The sequence below is a fragment of the Misgurnus anguillicaudatus genome, chromosome 19 (genome assembly GCF_027580225.2).
Source record: "Misgurnus anguillicaudatus chromosome 19, ASM2758022v2, whole genome shotgun sequence".
Lineage (NCBI taxonomy): Eukaryota > Metazoa > Chordata > Actinopteri > Cypriniformes > Cobitidae > Misgurnus > Misgurnus anguillicaudatus.
In genome coordinates, this window is record NC_073355.2 from 37,780,962 (window position 1) to 37,803,907 (window position 22,946).

The window sequence follows — 22,946 nt, forward strand, 5'->3', positions numbered from 1 at the left end:
TATATACTGTATATGAAAGAGGGTTATTTGATTTTTTTTGTGTATATTTTAATTTTGTTTTAGTGTCATTGTATTCTTATTGTTATTGTATAGTTGTCTGTCTATTGTTTTAGATTTTTGTATTAAATGCATATCCTATCTTGAATGAGAGTCATTCTTGTGTCTTCTCACAACCCTTTGAAATAACTAGTTAAGATTGCCATAACATATTTTTAAATTTTTTTAACCTGATAATGAGCTTATTTATAATTGATTAAGTGAATACATAGCTCAACATGAAGCTCTTGCATAAGCTGCATTAAACTAGTAGGCTACTTTTTGAATAAACCTTTAATGAGTTGTTAGTATTTGGTGTATTTTAGTTTTTCAGCTCTCCAATTATGGTGATGTCATCCGGGTCTTAGATTAAAACTGCGTTCTTGAAACTGCAGCCTCCTCTACTGCAACAATATTTTACTGGATGATTGTGTATGTAAGATGTTATTTGACTTCCACACACAAGGGGTCGCTGTGGTTCCTCTGTGTTCTTTATTGTTTCATTGAGTCCTTCATTAATCTGATGAAACATTTATTTCCCTTTAAGAAGGTAAGAAGTTTGCTTTTTCTCATTCATTTATTTCTCTGTATCAGCTGTAGATGAAAGTAAAGCGCTGTTCATGATCTCTTACATCTGCTGCTTGGTTTTGTAGTCTGTGTGAGTTTAATAAAGTGTAAACTGTAACACAGATGAGAGTACAGAAGAATCTCACGATCAACATTTGTTTATTTTAAAGGAACAGTATGTAAGAAATTTATATCAAATAATCATAAAATGGCTCTTATATCTCACAAGACATAAGGAATAAGTTTCATTTCAAATACTTATATCACTCACAACAGTGGTCTGGCCAGGATATTGTCATTTAAAAAGTGGAGTTGCAGCCCTCAACTGATGTTTATGTTGTCATGGTGTGTATAGGGCTTTTTCATAAAACTAGATTACAGAATAAGCCAGGCTTATTTTGTTAAGTCTGGCTTATTGCCGGTGGATTTCGTTTCATAAAACAAACTTGAACTAGTTCCACCCCGGTTACTATGGAAACTTATGCTTGCAAACTAGCCTGGTCTGGAGCAGGCTAACTGTCAAGCTAAGCCTTAGTTGTGGCTAAAGCGGAGCAATTTTATAAATGACCAGCTGGAAATACAAAGAAAGCATCATTAACATCACCCAAAAATCATGTTTAAAAGCATTGTTAATGCATCTGACTTAAAAAAGGAAATAAAATAAAGCATGAAACATTTATAAAACGTATTATACATTTATGGCATGTGACTTCTTCAATTGACTATAAATATGGACCTCAACGGAATGTCGTATTTTATTGATCATGGCGTGTCCTTTCATTGACGAGGTGGTCGATGAGGAAGCTCTGTTAGTACGTCGAGCATTCAGAAGGGAACGTACTTTCAGGGACAGGTCAGACCCTTTGGCGTTTACTGACTCGAGAGAAGGGATATTATATATCTGCAAATTACTAAGACCGTACATTGCACATACAACACGGCGCAACAAAGACCTCACGGTTCCACAGACTGTATGCATAGCGCTACGGTTTTTTGCAAGCGGGACATTTCTCTACACTGTGGGAGATGCAGAACACATAAGCAAGGCATCCGTTTGCCACTGTGTAAGAATGATGTAGGCTACCTGTCTTTAAAAAAACTGCTCAATATATTTATCACCTTCCCTGGCCACAGAGCACTTTGGGAAATTAAACAGGGCTTTTACGGAATTGCAGGTAAGTTAAGAAATATATCTATAGTAGTTGGAAATACTTTAAAGATTTAATGTTCGAGATGACAATTGGAAGTTTTTACGTCTTTTACTTCTGTAGCTTTCCCAAACGTAATCGGGGCTCTGGACTGCACTCATGTGCGTATCAAGCGTCCGTCTGGTCCACATGAGGCTGACTTTGTTAACAGGAAATCAATGCATAGTATAAATGTGCAGGTACGGTCTTATTTAAAGGGATATTTTTGCAGTAACATTCTGTTCCATACAAAATTCAAAGATACAAACACGTTTGACCAATAGCTACAGTCTGATTCAGCACTTTTCTCCACATTTTAAATGTTGTTAACCCATTTCCCTGTATTTTTTGTTATCGCTATATTAAGTGATGTCCTTTACCCCTCCCTAGATGATCTGTGATGCAGACTGTCTCATTACAAATGTGGAGGCGAAATGGCCTGGCTCTACCCATGACTCCAGAATATTTCAAGCCTCTTCTATTTCCTTGCAACTTGCCCAAGGCAGGTTACTCATTAAAAACCACACACAGCTTTATAACACATTTAAAAGTTTTTGAACATACATAACATTATTTTTACTCCATCTAGGCAACTTCTCAGGACTTCTGCTGGGAGACAAGGGATATCCCTGCCTGCCTTATCTCCTGACTCCATATCATGAGCCTCAGACAAATGCACAAATCAACTACAACCATGCCCATTCTCGCACGAGAGCTCGTATAGAGATGACATTTGGCCTTATCAAATCAAGGTTCCAGTGCCTGAACCACCTTCGAGTGACTCCGCAAAGGGCATGTGACATTATTGTTGCTTGTGTTGTGCTCCATAACATTGCCTGCCTGAGAAAAGAGAGGTCACCAAGGATGATTGTTCAGGAAGACTGGGGCAATGACCCAGTTTTTAATGAGAATGAAACAGGAAAGGTTACAAGAGACAATTGTGCAAATAATTATTTTGCCTAACATTTAAAAATGTGTGAAGGATGTTTTTTTTTTATTACCTATTGTATAGATCTCTTATAGATCACTTTCATTATGCATGTGAATCACACAGGACACAATATTCTCAAATGGAGTTTATTTAGAAGTTGAAGCTGTCTGTTATGGGAGAAAGACAATTCATTAAATGGTTGACAAAAACCACAAGTCTAGGTGTCATTCTTTTATAATGACAGTTATACTTGCATCTTTCTCTAGTGTCTGGATTTCCAGCTTCCTTATCTTGAGTCTTTTGTACAACCCCAAAACAGAAAAAGTTGGGACACAGTAGAAATTGTGAGTAAAAAAGGAATGGACTAATTTACAAATCTCATAAACTTATATTTCGTTCACAGTAGAATATAGATAACATATCAAATGTTGAAAGTAAGATATTTTGAAATTTCATGCCAAATATTGGCTCATTTTGGATTTCATGAGAGCTACACATTCCAAAAAAAGTTGGGACAGGTAGCAATAAGAGGCCAGAAAATTTAACTGTACATATAAGGAACAGTTGAAAGACCAATTTGCAACTTATTAGGTCAATTGGCAACATGATTGGGTATAAAAAGAGCCTCTCAGAGTGGCAGTGTTTCTCAGAAGTCAAGATGGGCAGAGAATTACCAATTCCCCAAATGCTGCAGCGAAAAATAGTTTTCTGAGTTTCTCAGAGAAAAATTGCAATGAGATTGAAGTTATCATCATCTACAGTGCATTATATCATTCAAAGTTTTAGAGAATCTGGAACAATCTCTGTGCGTAAGGGTCAAGACCGGAAAACCATACCGGATGCCCGTGATCTTCGGGCTCTTAGACAGCACTGCATCACATACAAGAATGCTACTGTAATGGAAATCACAACATGGACTCAGGAATACTTCCAGAAAACATTGTCAGTGAACACAATCCACCGTGCCATTCGCTGTTGCCAGCTAAAACTCTGTAGGTCAAAAAAGAAGCCATATCTAAACATGACCCAGAAGCGCAGGTGTTTTCCCTGGGCAAGGCTCATTTAAAATGGACTTTGGCAAAGTGGAAAACTGTTCTGTGGTCCAACGAATCAAAATTTGAAGTTCTTTTTGAAAAACTGGGATGCCATTTCATCAGGACTAAAGAGGACAAGGACAACCCAAGTTGTTATTAGCGCTCAGTTCAGAAGCCTGCATCTCTGATGGTTTGGGGTTGCATGAGTACTTGTGGCATGGGCAGCTTACACATCTGGAAAGGCACCATCAATGCTGAAAGGTTTATCCAAGTTCTAGATACATATGATCCCATTCAGACGTCGTCTCTTTCAGGGAAGACCTTGCATTTTCCAACATGACAATGCCAGACCACATACTGCGTCAATTACAACATCAAGACTGCGTAGAAGAAGGATCTGAGTACTGAAATGTCCAGCCTGCAGTCCAGATCTGTCACCCACAGAAAAGATTTGGTGCATCATAAAGAGGAAGATGCGGCAAACAAGACCTAAGACAGTTGAGCAACTAGAAGCCTGTTTTAGACAAGAATGGGACAACATTCCTATTCCTAAACATTGGTCCTCCTCCAACTGTTCCTTGTACATTTAACTTTTATGGCTTCTTATTGCTACCTGTCCCAACTTTTTTTGGAATGTGTAGCTCTCATCAAATCATAAATGAGCCAATATTTGGCATGACATTTCAAAATATCTCACTTTCAACATTTGATATGTTATCTATATACTACTTTGAATAAAATATAAGTTTATGAGATTTGTAAATTATTCCATTCCTTTTTTACTCACAATTTCTACTGTGTCCCAACATTTTCTGTTTTGGGGTTGTACTCCATGTTCATGTCCAGAAGATCCATCTGTTTCAGAAGATAACGTTTGTACATGGTCTTTACATTCTCATCAGTCTGTAAAAAACAAAATACACACACACACACACACACACACACACACACATACACATTTCTAATACAAAAAAATCAGACATTCACATTTTTTATAATTACTTAATGCTTACTTTATCTCCTGTGTTCCCAGTCCCAGTAGTGGGCTCAATGTCCTGGAGCAAATATTGTCAGAAGATATATAATGAGCACATGCCACACAAATAGTCTTGTATATAGTATATAATATGCAATCATTACTTACCTCCGGCCTCCTTGAACATACAGACACAGTCTCCTCATCCTCATCAACAGCACATGGGTGTTCATCCTAAAACCAAAGCTGGTCATTGATCACCACTAAAAAATGACATTAAATTAGTGGTTTTAAATCTCTCATACTCACAGGGTTCCACAACACTTCGGGGGGCAATTAAGCACACAGAATGTGGCATCACTGTGACACAAAACATGTTACAGACAAAATTTGGTCAAGACAATGCCAACAGATACTGCATATCTACCGTTTATGTAGCTGCTCCTTATATTAGGAGAAATGGTTTCTGAAGAGGTTCCTCCTTCTATTCCCTCAATGACTGGCCTGCCCTTGTTTAAGTCCAAGGCTAGCTCCTCTGCAGGAGTGAATGGTACTGGTGGTGGCCCTCCTCCAGTTCCAGTAACATCACTCTTCTTTTTGGCAGCTGCATGTACTAAATATCATGATTTCTGATACTTAGCACAAGCCAGTTAATTCTAAGGACTTATATAAAAGTTGCATACCACTCTGGATTATATTTTTGAGTTTAATTTTTACTTGTTGCCATTTTCTCTTTTGCCATTTGTTACAAAAAATATATATATATATATATATAACTTTTGTGATAATTTTTTGCTACTTAACGCATTCAGTCGATCAGCAATTATTTGCCAGCCTTTCTCTCTTGTTTTATTTGCTGCAGATGTATTTCCTTTTTTTGTTATAAGATGTTTCACCTCTTCATACGCCTCTAATAACATGCGCTGCTCGCATGCATTAAATATTGCGGCTCGCTCTTTGGCTTTTGCCATTTTCGATCGATTTGATCCACGCTCGACCTCTGGGGCTGCTCAATAAAAGCGTGCACGCGCAATTAACTTGACTAGGGCAAGCTGGATCAAATTAGTTAGATTGCGCGAACCTCATTTACGTTTTTTGAAACTGCTTTAGCGCCGCCTCATTTGTTAGGTTAATACAAGTCAGGTTTGAAACTTTAATCCTCGCTTTTCCAAGCGAGTTTTATGAAATAGCCCTCAGTTGTGTGATCGCAGTACCAGGTTTAGCCACAAGTTTTGTGATTGCAATACCAGTTTTGGCCACAATCCTACATACTGTTCCTTTAAATGATACCTGAAAACTTTTCTGTCATTTCTTCATTATATTCTGCTGATCAGGGGCCTGTTTCAGAAAGGTGGTTAAGTGAAAACTCTGAGTATGTTAACTCTGAAATGAGGGAAACTCTGAGTTTTCCGTTTCAGAATGGGAGTTAGGTTAAACCCGAGACAGCAGTGTAAGTCAAGCCTGTTTCAGAAGGAGATGTAACTTATACTCAGAAGCCGTTTCTCAATGTCAAGGAAGGATCCTCGGAAGCCAGAATTTCGAGGATGCTACGTCATCGACGTCCGTCGAAGGACTGTTCCAATGTCGAGGATACTCGAAATTTCAGCCAAGGACTGAGTCCTTAGTTCGAGAAATATCCCATATACAGGAAAGGATGCATAGGTGTATCCTTCGCGCTCTTCACGCACTGAAATCACCCCCAATCCTATGCACGCAGCACCGAAAGCACACCTTTCATTGACGCGATGACGTGCACTTGCTAGCCTGTTCCATTTAACGTGTTTTCCGAATGCTTAAGAGGAGCCTCGCCTAGCCTCTGAAGGAAGTGACTTGTAAGGACTAGTCCTGCCAAGGAAGTATCCTTGACATTGAGAAACAACTAGTGTCTGTTTCCGGAGTAACTTACTCTGTGAACCTAACCTGGTTGGGAGCAGTTTTATTCGGTAAACTCTGAGTTTCTGGCAGTCTCCTCCCCATTTTTAAATGTGTAGCGGTTTTTAACTCTCATTAGTTCATTTAGTACATTCATTGCATAGTTTTTTATTATGTACACTGTAAAACATTTGTAGCTATCTTTAAGTTATAATCAAATTCCCATTGCAATTAATTTTAACGTACTACTTTATATATTTTATATATTACCAAAAATGTAAAAAAAATATATATAAACAAATTAAACAGTAAATTAAAATGACTTGTAAAGCTAATGAGATATATTTAGGTGCATTGACCGATCAAGTGACTAAAATGGTTTTATAGAGGATCTGTTTTGCATTTATTTGTAGGAAGTTACATTTATGTCGCAAAATGATTTTGAGACCCCAAGTGGATTTTTGTCATCCACTTGCATTAATGTGAGTGGTATTATTATTAATGTGAGTGGTATTATTTTTCTTTGCAGTCATTTTATTAGATATATAATTATCCTTACGTGACTAATGTCAGCCTGTGTGGTTTGGCTCTTATATCCGAATAGATGTTTTTACATTTTTTTAAGAATCCACTCATCTGAACCGCTGGTCTAGTGGGTAGTGCTGTGCGTAGCGTGCAGGGCAGACGTACTGTCAATGGCCTGAGTTCGAATACCACCTTCAGTTTTATTCACATTTGTAAAGTTCGTAGCCTTTTATGCCAAATTAAATTTTTTGCTGAGCTGCTTTCATCCTCTTTTTGTCCATGGGATTGCATCTGCATGAAAATGAATGTAATAATGTATAGTCCTCCTCAGTTTAATTACTTATGATATCTTAACCGTGATGAAAAATTAAATGTATGCATTTACTAGAGTAGCAATTTCCAACAACCAATCTATGCTCATAGTTGCTGTACACTTACATCAACACTTTCAGTTTTAAAAAGGATTTAGACCTCTTTTTTACGTGCTGTTGTCACGGTGAATCGTAATATCAGAGCTCCATTGATGATGGTTTTTCATAGTGGCTGTGCACACGCGTAACTCAGAGTCAACCTACTCAGAGTCGATTGAACTAACTCAGATCAGCTGTTCTGTAACCCAGTGCTTCCCAATCCTGGTCCTAGAGGCCAGAAAGTTTTAGATGTTTTCTCATTTAAAACACCTGATTCAACTTATCAGCCTCTTTCCAAAATGGTAAACATGTCTCCCTAAGAAGCTGATGAGTTAAATCATGTGTGTTAAATAAGTAGACATCTAAAACTTTGGGAGGGGGGCCTCGAGGACCAGGATTGGGAAGCACTGCTGTAACCAAAAACTCAGAGTTTCCGTTCTCAGTAACTCAACTCAGAGTTCAAGTTTAAACTCAAACTCAAGAGTTGGTTAAACCTCCTTACTGAAACGGGCCCCAGATGTGACTGAAACTTTGTGTGGGAAACTTTCTTTTGTGGTTTTTATGTGACTTTTAGTGAGCTGCTATGTGGTTTTAGACTGTTGTAAGATGCAATTGTTATGATATTGTGGGTGTGGTTTTCTCATCTCTATGCTTCTTGTTAGGCCTACTCTGTGAGATGTGTTTGTCTGTTTCATTGTCAGAATTGTAAGTCAGATCATTTAATAAAGTAACGCTTCTCCTTAACAGACCCCAGGATTTTAGCTGTCAATCATTAAGCACCACTCTTTTTTTATTATGTTCATCAGTGTTAAAATTGAGTTAATTGTTTCTTGCCACAATTGCTCTTGTCTTGCTGGAGCCTAAAGACAAAAACATTAAGACATTGGGACAGTTTCCTGGCAGTGGCGGCTCGTGACTGCTCTTCCGAGAATGCGCTAATTCAAAATAAGTGTTCGGATTGTCACGTGTGTGGTTCCCTTTTCCAAAATATGTGTCATGCCTGTGTGCATCATGTGTTTGGTCAAAATAAGTGCCTGCTGGAGACGCGTCAAAACCATTTATGATAAAAGAGATGCTCACGTTCCCTAAATACACGCAACACACTCCCTTAAACTCTGATTACGCATGACATCGCGAATGTGCGAGTATCTGGCACACGCGAGCGTCTCCTTTCAAGTTCAAGGCAGCAGGCACTTATTTTGGCATGACATGTGATGTGGCACACACAATCTCTCAAAGCGTATGTTGAAATGACGAACGACACACATGACAAGCTACATATATGTTGTGTCAAGCTTCGCATTGTGCGCTTCAAAAAAAGAAGAAGACTAGGACTTCGATATACTAGGACAATATATGTAAGAGCTGTCCAAACTGAAAACAACTTGCACTGACATATCTTAAAATACATCAGTGCCCATTGTTTTGCCTAAAAATGCACACAAGTAATGTTTTAGTTATGTTTAGGCATGTTTGTTAAAACTAGTTATATTTCCTAATTAAACTAAGGCCTAGTCCTGGCTTAAGAAAATCCCTGTTTGGGAAACCACCCAATTAAGATTTATTTTTCAATTAGAATAAACAAAAATCAGTTATTGAATATATATAGTAGGTTTTAAAACAAGCCCAATTCACAATGGTAATGTAATGAACTCTCTTTGTGTCGTCGTTATTGTCTTCTTTCAGGTTTAATGGCGGTTGGCAACTCGCGCTCTCTCTCTCTCTCTCTCTCTGTGTCTTCCTTATTCATGTCTTTTATTTTGAAGTCTTGTCATTGTGTGCCATGTCTGTAGTCTTTTGTAGTTCTTTTGTTCATTGGTCCTCGTGTTGATTGTTTCCCAGGTGTGTCTTGTTATCTTGTTAACCCATGTGTATATAGACTAGAGTTGTTCCGATTCCGATACCAGTATCGGAAATGCGGCCGATACCACAAAAAATTCTGGCATCGGAATCGGCGAGTACTTGAACCCATGTACCGATCCGATACCATTTTCCTAATAAACGTAGTTATGCCCGTTATAGCTAACACTAAAGCTAACGCTGCAAAGCGAAACTCATTTCTTCTTCGCTGCTCTGAATGCGAACACCAGGAAGTTACCACACGCGTGACGCAACCATTGTTTACTTAGAGCGGCGAAGGAATGAAAGCATGCAGCCGTATGTCCGCTGTTTGTAAGTATTTCAGACTAATAAAACATTGACATGTCTCAACGGAATCCGCCCCCGCAGATTTCCACGGAAAACTCCGCAGATTTAATGCCCGTGATTGACAAGCACACATACCCCGCGTTTGAGATTTGAGATGTCATTGACAACAAGCACACATACACTCTTGGAACGAATGTGTTAAATTAACACATCTTGTGTCTGGTTGAGGACAGCACATCTGGTGTGTTGTCCTTAAATTGATACATCTCTGTGTTGTTTTTGGAGCAACGCACTTTGTGTTGTTTTGGCACGTCTTGTGTTGTCCCTTTTATTTTTTATAAACTTAAATGACACTTAATGTGTTAAAAACAACACATAATGTGTTAACACAAAGCGGTGTGTTAATTTTAACACATTGCTTTGTGTTAAACTATTTAACACATTATGTGTTAATTTTAACACATTATGTGTCATTTCGTGCTGATTTAGAGTTCATATAAATAAAAGGGACAACACAAGATGTGTTAAAACAACACAAAGTGTGTTGTTCTAAAAATAACACAGAGATGTGTTAAATTAAGGACAACACACTAGGTGTGTTGTCCTTAACTAGACACAAGATGTGTTAATTTAACACATTCGTTTTTAGAGTGTACCCTCATGCGTTTGTGAGCAGCATTGACAAATACATGAACCCTGCGCGTGCTGTTTGCTGTGATTGTTTTTAATGATAAGAGTATGAACCGTTTGATACTGTATATGAGATGAAATAAAACTTACCACTGAGTTTAACCGCAGATCTTACTTGTCTCTGTCGTCTATGTGACGCAAAAGTCAGCACACATCATCATTTCAAATCAGTTTACAAGACTGCTCTTGTTAGTTTACATTGCGTTGTAAAAATGATGAAATTATCTTCATACGTGCTTAATTCATAATAAGAACGTAGTAACACAAGCTTTTATTTTGCTATAATATATATTAACAATAATATATGTCATTTTAGGCTACAAACTATAATTCTATATTGACAAGCACATTATCTGGTTCATGTTGGTCCAGTTTAATTCAGAGGACTCATTGGTTTGGTGTATTCATTTTAATTGTAAGCCTTTAAAAAGTAATTATTTTAGATGCAATTTTGTACTATTTAATAGCTTAAATTCTTTAATTTAAAACCATCCCGAAGTATTCCACAGATTTTTCCAATAATTCTAAAACTAAAACAGCCTTTCAGTTTACAGTGTTAGATTTGTGGCTGATTTTCTCATAAGAAAAATAAATATTACTGTTAAATGTCTTTCAGATAATAAAAATACTAGTTCACTGTATGTATTTGTTAATGTTTTATACAGGAATAAGTCTGAAGCACACCATAAAACAGTTATATCCATTCATACAGGGCTAGTAGTATGTACAGCTGTATATTATACAGAGACACACCCAGGTATCGGATCGGTACTCTGTATCGGCCGATACCCTGAGTCCAGGTATCGGAATCGGTCTCGGGAAGAGAAAAATGGTATCGGAACATCTCTAATATAGACCCAGTGTCTCGGTTGTCTGGTGTCGGGATATTTTTAGAGCGTACAGGACTAGATCACAGGATCTAGAAGGAGGAGCAAGTTGCGCTGAACATCCAGGAGGTTGAGGAGCTCAATGTGGAAGCTGGAGGAGCTGAACACGCAGCGTCAGCTGAAGCTTGGGCTCGGATCCTCTGGGGTGTCAAAAGGGGTTTCCTTTTTTTTTCTCACAATTCAGATCCATTACACATATGCGCAAGTTATACAGTAGGTGGCAGTAATACTCCAAAGGAGTGAGCAGCCATTAAACGAAAAGAAGAAGAAGAAGAAGTCTGGTGTCGGCTGATGAATGTAGATGTTGTTTCTTGTCCCTTGGTTTTTGCCTTCTGGATTACCTGTCATGAAATATTGTGGTCCCTGTTTTGTTCATATGTTTTTTACAGGTAAGCTTAAAATATTCAAAAAATATGATATTTAATTAGATTTGTTTAATTAGAGTTGTTGTGTCTTTTTTTTCTGGAAAAAGTCATTCATCTTTGTGTGATGACATCACATCCAATGATGATGTGGCAGCGTATGCACACGCATATTGGCAACGGAAGTACGGTAAGAATCAGCAGTGAAGCAACCAAGCGTGCGGCACAAGCCCCGAAAAGTTAAGCCAAAACGTTTCAGTCGCCCTCCAATGACTTGTCCCAGTATAGGTCATAAACCCCGCATCCCCATGTTATTCAATGGGACTTGAGACCAACTAAACAATGTAATTACACTTCAATTATCTTTTTTCCGAAGCTGGTTTCTGTCATTTATTGTAGTTTTATCACGTTGATGTAAATTGAAGTGTTTGCTTTTAAAATAAGTTTGTTTTTAGTTAAAGCCCCACTGTGTAGGATCTACTCCCATCTAGCGGTAAAGCTCTATATGACAACCAACTGATTATTAGTTTCTAGCCCCCCCCATTCGGAACGCGTTTTAACTAGTACGGTGGCCCTGTCATGCCAAGGTTAACATGGCTTCCAGTAGCTAAAGCAAAAGCAATGAAAAAAAATGAACAATTTGCATTCTCCTTTGCCTGTGATCCGTCAAAGCACACAGATTTATGTTTAACATGTAAAAAGTCTGATTGTCATGATATGTCCGCTTAAAATCACATAAGTTACAAAAAGCAATCATAAACGTAGCTTAGACACTCCTTTTTCATCCACGCGAGGAAAAATATCACAGGGGCTGTTACACTTGGTATTTAAATGTGTTTTCGTCGATCAGATCACAAGTGGACGAGAGAGACACATTACGTTTACACTTGGTGTTTAAATCCGTCTCTTTTTGTCCATTTTCGACCGCTTCTCTTCAGATTACTGAGGAGATGGTCTGTGGACCAGTTCCTCTCCTGTCATTTACTCATGAGCTAGAGTAATGACGGGTTTAAATGGACGCGAACTAATATGTGAGAGTCCAATGCTTATGTTTAAGTAAACGTTACATGTCCGTGTATATGTAAGAGCTTTCTCTGATATTGGTAATAAGATCGCTCAACTTTCACACGCTTGTAAAATGAAACGAAAGACGCGCAGATCAGACGCTTTTATCAATGAAAGGCTAAAAATAGCGCTGTCACCGTGTGTTTGTGCTAGAGGTCAGAAAATATGAAAAACATTTATCTCAGTACCTCAGATTACATAAATGGGCGGAGAGACGGCGTGTGGCTGTTCCAAGACATTAAACCACATGCATGTTTACACTAACAAGTGTTACGCATACCCATGCTATAGTTAGCCAAGGAACTATAAAACTTCAAGTTTACAACATAAACTCTATAGATGTAAACGAATATGCTGAATTACCTGTGGTGAAGATAGAAAGTAACTTGAGTCCAATGAGCCCCATCTTGGAAAACTAACTCCAATATTGACTTTGGTCTTGATGTTTTTCCTGTCGCGTTGTCGTTTAAAATCCCTGTTTCGCTTCCTTGGCGACTTGTTTTAATGTCCTCGAGAATAGTTCTTCAACAGGCTTTCAAAGCATTAGATCGCAGGTTTATCACGGCGTGCGGCCGAAGGATTCAGTCTAACGCAGGTCGCATATCCGGGCTGCATACGTCATCAAGCCTGGTTTATTTAAATTAACTGAGCATTACATTCGCAAGTCATAAGCATATTACATCAATTTACAATTAACTAAGAATAAATGTCAGCTTTATAATTGTTAATATTCTGAAATAAGACTGTCTTGATGACGTATACCGGCTACACATGCAACCTCCGTAGGCTTCAGCTCGCGGCCAGCTTGAGTGTAGTCTGAAAGCGCGAAAGGCGGAGCTTGAATTTCAGGAATGTCCCTCGTCGGCGAATGTATTTCAAAGATGGAGGCACAACATGGATTCAGCCAGAGAGCGACTCGATCGTATGTATTTTAAATAGCAGATTCTACACTTACGAGAATACTTTGATTAGTGGGGTGGAAGTAATTACACATGAATGAGCACATACTTTTGGAAGAAAACATGGGTTTTTGCTAAGAATTAACTAAAAAAAGTACACACTGGAGCTTTAAGTTATTTAATGCTATAAAAACGTGGTGTCATGGCATGATTGACAGCTGTGATATGCGTATTCTGCGAGGGCGGGGCCTTGCTTTCTCAGCTTTACATCCTGCTCACTAATGCGCAGGACTGGTCCCGAAATTGCTACTGCGCATACTTAAGACCCAAGTTGTCAGTGCTGTATCGGGACACTGGCGGCTTCACTTTTCACCAATGGAAGAGAGCGTCGTCCATCTTTTTTACAGTCTATGGAAGCAACACAGACAGAGAAAGTTATTTTAAAAAAATTACTTTATCAACTTTATATATGACATATATACGTATATTAGTATATTACATTAGTGCAACCAAACGCAACAACCAGATGTTTTGATAAACTTTCTGAGTTGCTAACACGTTGGAACCACTGGGGAATAACAACTTCCTTTGCCAAACTGCGCGCACAGTAGTGATGGGAAGTTCGGATCATTTTTCTGATTCGGATCTTTGAATCTCGTTCATCAAAATGAACAAATCTTTTTTTGAGTCATTTCGTTCTTTTCGTTCAATTAAAATATGATTACCTATAATTTCACAAATTACCCCAAAATAACCACTTATGCAAACAATTATGACATTTCTAACAAGTTATGAGAAATAAAAATCCTTATTTCATTATTTTTTGACACAAGCTCTGAAACCTGCACAAGAGATATAAATGATTAGCTTACCTCCTAAGTCAGTCCTCGTGTACAAGTCAGGGTAATGCAGCCAAAGCCAAATTATAAGAAACTGAACTTCATATTTATCACATTTGTACGCCTCCTCTCGTGTCTACAGATGTTAGTTGTCAACTCGTCACTGTCTTACTGACTCTCTGTGTTCGGCCAGGCTGTGCTGTGTGATATATACAGCACAGTATCGGGCCGGAAAGAGAAATGATTAGTTCATCATTAGTCCCTTTCACACATACAGTCTTTACTGGTAATTTACTGGTAAATTGCAGTTAATATGTCATGTGTGAACAGAACCTTTCCGGTAAATCAGTGCTCCCAATTTACCAGTAAGACAGGTTGTAAGATTAACGGTAATTTGCCGGTAAGCGCTGTGTGTGAACGAAAAATATAGCATTACCGGCATTTAGATGACGTCAGACCGCGCTGACAGATCGGGCGGGCCAATCAGAAAGTTTTTTATACAGGTGACGCGGTTTCCCCCAGACTGTTTACGGACGTTTCCACACACATGTTGCTTAAAAGTCGAGCACACCTGAAGTTAACATCCACATTTCTTCACCAAAGTTGTTTAAAACAACTTACCATCTAATTGCCAAATTGCCGACGTCCTTAGCACACCATCTGTGAAGCCTAATGTGCAAACGCGCAGGTTCCGTTTGACGCCGCCTAACGCAATGTTGTTTGGTCACGAGCAACTTCGCGACCGTTTGCCACAGATGTGAAAACAACAAAATACGGACCGTGGATATTAAGTCATAACCAGCCGTTTACAAATACGACACGGACGGAGCTCGCCGGCCGCGCGCCACAGGTAACTTCCGCTTTCTCTCCGAATTTACCGGTATTTTGATACTGATGTGTGAATGATGTCTTACTGGTAAAAAGACGGAACGTCACTGCATGTGTGAACAGCACATTTTTGTATTTACTGGTAAATTCATTCTGGTAAATTCATGGTAATTTACCAGAATTACTGTGTGAAAGAGGCTATTCTCTCGAGTTCGGGACGGGTTCGAGTCTTTCGTTCTTCCTGTCAGCCTCATATGCTTTCAGGACCGGAAAGATAAATGATTAGTTCATCTTTCGGTTCCGAGTCTTTTGTTCTTCCTGTCAGTCCCATAGAGGCTATGCTGTCAGTACCGGAAAAAGAAATGATTAGTTCATTCAAGTCTTAAGTTCGGGTTCGGCCGGGTCCGAGTCCTTATGTCACGTGACCGCTGGTATATCACATTAAATACAACATTAGATTCGTATTATTGATTGCGTCTGAATGTATCCTATGTTGTTATATATTTAGTAATTAAAATACAAAATATGTGCAAAAACAAATAAAAATTCCATCTTATTTAAGAACGAAAGACTCGGACCCGACCGAACCCGAACTCGAAAGGTGAACTAATCATTTCTCTTTCCGGTACTGGTAGCATAGCCTCTATGGGACTGACAGGAAGAACAAAAGACTCGAACCTGTCTCGAACTCGAGACTCAAGAGAATGATGAACTAATCATTTCTGTTTCAGATTCAGAACCCATATGTTGCGCAATGCGCATGCGCGGTCAACACAAAATGAACGAATCACTCTCTGAGACAACTCGGTAGTCCCGAGTCATATTAAAGATTCGTTCAAAATGAACGAATCGTTCACGAACGACACACCACTAGCGCACAGGCTATTTGATCACGTGGGCTGTAAAAGGGTCTATTAAGAGAACAGTTAAAAGAGTTAAAACACATCATCTAGATGGTTGTGTTTAATCTGTGATGTTTCAAACGACAATCATGGGGAACTTTAATATGTTAGTTTATTGTATTCTTACATCTGGGGAAAGCATCCGTTAAAACGGTTTGAGCTCAAACTGTGGAGAGTCTTCAGTTAAACAAAAGTTAACATCAGCAAGGCTTTTTTGACATCTAAAGGGATTATATACTGGAGCAGAGACAGCTTCCTCTGAACCTGTAAGGCATCTTTTGAAACACTTGCCTTATCATTTAGTCAGAACAAATGCAGCAGATATATTACTTCACTTCAGTGTTTCCCACAGGCCTGTTTATGGCAGAACATACAATTTTGTGTTTAGATCCGCTCTAATGTGGTGATCACAGACATCAAATTCATCCATGCAGGGTAGTGGGGCGAGGCACAATGAAAATAACTTAATTTTTATATTTCTATCAGAGATGGCGATAGAGAGGCCAAAGTTACAGACTGCATCTTTAGCAGGCCCGGATTAAGAATTCGGAGGCCCTTGGGCACAATTTGTTGTAGCCCCCCCCACGCACACAATCAAACTATATATATATATATATATATATATATATATATATATATATATATATATATATATATATATATATATATATATATATATTATGGTTCTTTTTGTTAGAAACACCTCTACTTTTACAGGATTTACACTGACACATTACAGCCGGTGATCACTACCTGTAGGGCAATATCAGTACATGTAGATATTTTTGTTGCAAGCAGGGACCGGCACAGAGACATGCACAGGGGGCAGATGCTCAAGTGAAAAAAGGGCACTCTTAGGCCTAATTCTTTTTTAAACAAAATATTAAATATATTGACACAACTTCCTTATTTTAATTCTGTTTTCTGTTCTACTAGTTTCAAATATATTTAGAATAAATGACTGCGCCAAGGAGAGGGTACAGTTTCACTAATAATGTGTTTGTTTATTTTGCACGTGGTAGTAAATCTTTTTAATTATTTTGGTGTTAAAATAACACATCTTTACACTAAACTAAAAAAGGAGGGTTGCTGCTATATTGTTAATTTCACAGGAAAATGCTGCAAAAAAAAAAAACTACAGATAGATTGACAAAATAGAAAATAAAGCAACTGAAACTGTTTCAAAAAGTATTGAACTTTAAACTAAAACCTGTTACTATTGGCTTATCTACACTTTAGAAAATGTATTATGAGTCATGTTAGCAAGACAACAAATTGTCTTTTGGATAATGAGCTGTAAAACTGAGGTACCGGTAGTTATGTTATTTGATCTCCACTGACTTCCCCACAAGTCAAGAAAAACACAGCTAGAATACGACCTGTGTGAAGAGCTCCTGCCTACCTGTCTGTCTGTTGGCGATGTGTGTTTCACTGTTGCGCACAGATGCAAAGGACTAAGGGCAATCTGGGCAAATACGAAAAACTTTCCCCGTCTGTCTTTGTCGCACGCGTTCCCGCGTAGCTTCCAAACCACGGACAAGCGCGGACGGCTCCGTTCGACACATACGCAGTACAAATGATTTCTTATACAAATGATTACTTTACCAGGCTGTCAGAACAGCACTGATTCGCGTCATTTACAGGACATTCACATATTCAAGATAAATTAAGAAAAGTAATTGTCTGATAAATCAACTGTGCACTGCTGCTTTTCTCACTCATTCCGAACTTAAACTATGAAGACTACTGCCACCCACAGTCCACTCGATTCAGCGCGGGATTATTTGCGCTTAAATTGTTAATCTAAATAATTAACAATTAGATTTTACATTTTATTTTCCCCCGCCGCTTGGGCCCTGACTGCGCGTGGGCCCCTGGGCACATGCCCATAATGCCCATTGGACAATCCGGCCCTGATCTTTAGTTCTTACAAACATACCTTGCATAAAACAAAACATCTTGGTGGGCATCTCGAGGCAAAACAAGGCCACTGATACTTGTTAAGATGTTTTCTTCAATTAAAAGGATAGTCCACCCAAAAATGAAAATTCTGCTGTCATTTACCTTTATTAATTTCTTTGTTCTGATGACCACAAAAGAAGATTTTTGGAAATGTTTGAAACCAACTGATCATTTTGGTTTCAAACATATTTTCAAAGAAAAGTTAATGGTTAATGAATGATTTTGGAATTAATAGCTAGTATAACACTGTTTCATGGAAATTAAGTTAAATGAATGCTTTTCAACCTAAGGTCGGTGACGGTGGGTTTTTACAGATGTAAATTTGTGTGTGTATAGCCTGTACAGTACTACTGGAAATTTAGTTTTCACAAAGTTGTGTATTTCTCTAGTTTTCATAAAGAATGAAAAATAGAAATTAAAATGTTGCACAGCGAGATGTCTTCAAGTTTGTGTGAACGCAAACGGTCAGCAGACTCAGAGTATATCAGTGATAACCCGTTGCTTTGGGACAGAACAGAACAGAATATTCTCTCTTGGTCACTCAAGGTTGAAAAAAGTATCAATCTGCCCAACCAGTACATCATCAGAATCTGTTTCAGCACGGCTGGAATAACCCTAAAAAGGTTTCTCATTTAAACCGAGTGTTGTTTTACAGATGGAAGTGCTACAAGACGCACGTAGGCGCCAATCCCATGAGTGCTCCGGGGATGGGCTTGAACACCCACCGAAATGGCCAAGCACATACAGTATGTGCATCAGTGCACGTATGCGCATACACACACACACGTTTTCTGCGGTGGTAAAATGCTTCCACCCTCACGTACAGCCCCAAGCAGCACACACAGTGTTAGAGCTCTAATGGAGTTGAGCTCAATGTGGTTTTAGTTTCAGTTCTGTGTTTTTTAAACCAATGTGTGAAAGACGTCAGTTGTTCAGTAATTTCCATACTTTCACTATCACCATTATTATTTGCAGTTAATGTTGTTGTACTCGATACTGTATTAAAAAGTCATACTAACTGGTAACAAAATTGAATTTAATACGATTGAAGGTTACGACGATACAGTTTACATGCACCCTAAACATTGCAATCAGATTTAAATGTTCGTTTACATGTACATTATATATAATCCAAACCCAAAGTCTGCCCAAGCGCACAGCCGGGGTTGCTAGATTCGCGTATCAAAACCATCCAACTTAAAAGTAACGTAAGCATTACTTTCCATGAAAAGTAACTAAGTAACGCAATTGGTTACTTTTTTTGTGGAGTAACTTAATATTGTAATGCATTACTTTTAAAAGTAACTTTCCCCAACACTGTTTAAATGAATACATAAACGCTGCAGAATTTAGTACAGCGTGTGATTAATGTTACCTTAATAATGCGAATGATGCTCTTGCGTGTTTCTCTTCTCCTGCTGTTTGGATCACAGATCGAAGTAGGCTACACCACCCCTTTCAATATGATCCAAATTTTCATCCGATCGTTCTCAATCGTATTGAAAAGTCTTCATGTAAACACCTTAATCAAAATGATGGAGGACGATTGGATGAAAATTTGGATCGTATTGATCAAGCCATCAATACAATTACAAACAGATTATTTGGTTGCTTGAAAACGTACCTTGTAAGTTATATCAGCCATTATATTATTTGTTTATAGATCTATGCCTCAGTAGGTACGTTTACATGCAACAAAATAATCTGTTTGTTATCCTATTGATGGCTTAATTGTATTGAAAAGCCATCCTGTAAACACCTTAATCAATACGATTGAGGATGATCGGATACAAATTTGGATCGTATTGAAGGGGGTGGTGTCAGGGCCGCCTTAACACAATGTGAGGCCCTGGGGCTGAGAGGTTTTGTAGGCCCCCCCATACCCTCGATTTATAGTCTCATTAAAAAAAGTGTAATATCTAGGTAATCTACATCACAAAATGCATTATTTTATTTCGACAATAAACACAAGACACTTTATTTAACAACCACACACAGCCACTTGTGGTGATGATAAAACCAAATTGTGTGAAAGTATATTTGTTTATAAGCTTTATGTTTATATAGTTTTTGGAATATACAAATTTGCAGAAAATTGCCACTCACTAACTAAATGCTCACCACAGTTAAAAAAAGTTAAAAAAAATATAAGAAGTTAAAGTTAGTTTTAAAGTGAAAATGCATTAATGATAACAAAAGATTAGTCTTTACACTGAAAAAAATGATTCATTGAATTTAATCGATTTTTAAGGTAAGTGGTTGCAATCAATTTATTTAAGCTACATTTAAACAAAAGTTTTATATTTTATTTTACTTAACTAATCTTTTTTGTTCAAATGTAGCTTAAACAAACCGATTGCAACCACCCACCCCAAAAAATTGATTAAATTCAATGAATAATTTTTTTCAGTGTATAGACAGAATCTTGTTTTTAATTAGTTATTTATTTTGTAGGCTATTGAATATATACTATGCATTGTATTTAGTATTTATGCATACATAAGCATGTATAACGAACAAGTATGAATATGAAAAAAACAGACAGGTAACATACCTGTATATAAGCTCTTTAGATAAGGAGATTATAAATATAAATGGTGCGATCAGGGGATGATAATTTGACATGGTCTTATCGCTCTTTACTCTTAGACTTGCACCTTAACGTTGCATCGTCTTTCTAAACCAACAGATGAGTGTACTGTGAGCTAACGTCGCGTCAAACGACATCACTCCAGCTGTGCATACCGCACGGCTACATTTGAATTAACAAACTGGTAATAATAACCGGTCCCCTTCAACCTACCACCTTGATTCACGAGTCAGCGGTCACAGCCAATGGGAGCATGATATTAGGTTGTCTTAGCCAATTGCTAGAGAGGAGGGTGGGTCTTGTGCAGAAAGTGAACTAGTCCGCAGTTAGTTTGTAGGCTAATTACTCTTATAAGCCTGTACATTTGGTGGGAGAAACATTTTCATTATTAGAAACAAATAAAAAAAGTCATGCAATCTTCATCCTCCATATCCTTAAATGCTTTGATCATACATTACCCATTCATTGTGATCTCCAAATCCAGTTTCTATGGCTCATCACATCACTATCTAAAAAATAAGGTTGCAGTATTTATTTATCATAATGGTTATTTCAACATAATGACATGGAGACGTTCGCCGTGGTCGTCTTCTCTGGTACCTGGAAGCAATGAGTATTATAACACCACAATTTGGAACATTTTACCTTAACAGCTGTTGGGCTAGCTTCTGTGACTTCATACGAGCCTTCTCATCTGGGTTCATCCCACTAACGCTAGTAAACTTTGATCTACACCCTGGTTTCTACAGAAAAAGGTTTTGCAGTTTCTTCGTCACCAGGGGATTCTTACTAAAAGTCTACGTACGCACAAAAGCCAAAAATGGCATACACCAAAAAATATGAAACAATGTTCCCTTTATAAATCACAGATCACCTGCAAGTGTGCGTAGATGAATCATCCTAATATCCCACCTTGCAAGCCCATTCTCCTGTCAAGCTTGTTTTTTTATAAATTACAACCTTTGCGTGGGAACTGCCGTATGCACGTTCCCAGCCCTGTTTTGTGCGTGCTTTATACATGAGGCCCCAGGGGTCTCTCTGGGCCTGCTTTCAATCTGTAAAATAGCTTTATGGTTTCTCATCAGTTCAGCAATATATTCATTAATTTAATTTTTTACATCCTCCTCATGCTCCAAATTCAATTCATTTTGGTTAGCTTTGAACATTGGTCTCCCAGTTACCATTTCGTCCCCTTGGAATTATAAGGTTCTATCTGCGTTCTGAACAGTTTTGAGATATTGAGCTTCAAAGTTTTTGCATGACATATAGGAAAACTTATATGGTTAACAAGTTTCTTTCAAATATGAAAATAGAAGGGACCCTAAATGTATTCTGAATATAAAATATCAAAATCCTCTCAAATTTGTAAATGAGTGTTTTTGGAATGGCTCAAATGCAGATAGAACCTTCTAATTCTAAAAAACACTTTTCGCTTAGAATTATAAGGTTATATCTGCCAAAACATTATTTAAACATTAAATAGAATGATAAATATAAATATGATGATTACATTTTGCTTTCTAACACATTTTATGACATGTATTTCATGTTTTTAGCACTTCCATGTATTTAGGACATTTCAAATTAAGCAAGGTAGGTCTAAATATTTTGTCCAGTGCAGAATTATTTTGTACCAATTTGGTGGGTAATTAAACACATTATTGCAGAAATTGTTACTTTAATCTTTCTTTTGTTTAGACAGAAAGCAGCTACTGTAATACATCTGAGCAGGACTTTATTCCATCTAAAGTGGGCCAAGTAAAATGGCTTTCTGTCTAGACATCAGTATGGCTGAAATAACATGCTAACGTTTATTGTTGTAATTATGACCCCATCAATTAAAGTGTTGACTATTTGACCTTTAAGGGGTAATATTAAAAAAATTAAGACATTTCAAGACTTTAAAACCTGCAAGAAAACAGACGTGCTTCAGCAAATTAATTCACAAAGTTTTAATAATCATTGAAAAATTATTCACTTACTATATGATCAAAAAAAATGTCAGACTCATTTTTTAAAACACAGACTTGTACTCTCTATAACACATTTTTTAAAACACAGACTTGTACTCTCTGTAACACATTTTTAAAAACACAGACTTATACTCTTTATAACACATTTTTTAAAACAGAGACATATAATACTTTCTATCTGCTAGTGGCATGAATTTAAACATGGACTTTATGTCACTCATCTTCGCCTCTGAGATAATGCTCAGTTTGGAAATTACCCTCGG

General features: G+C 37.7%; 1 protein-coding gene and 1 long non-coding RNA gene across 2 annotated transcripts in view; one reads left to right on the forward strand and one right to left on the reverse strand.

Moving 5' to 3' along the window:
- The window catches only part of LOC129425551 (Fc receptor-like protein 5), a 199,026-nt gene that overhangs the window by 20,574 nt on the left and 155,506 nt on the right, over positions 1–22,946 (forward strand). The gene's annotated exons all lie outside the window — the stretch shown is intronic.
- On the reverse strand, positions 4,579–5,465 carry LOC141350896 (uncharacterized). Its single transcript, XR_012358994.1, has 5 exons — positions 5,159–5,465; positions 5,041–5,091; positions 4,900–4,965; positions 4,769–4,810; positions 4,579–4,658 (listed from the first exon to the last, which is right to left on the reverse strand). It is a non-coding gene; the product is annotated as an uncharacterized lncRNA (long non-coding RNA).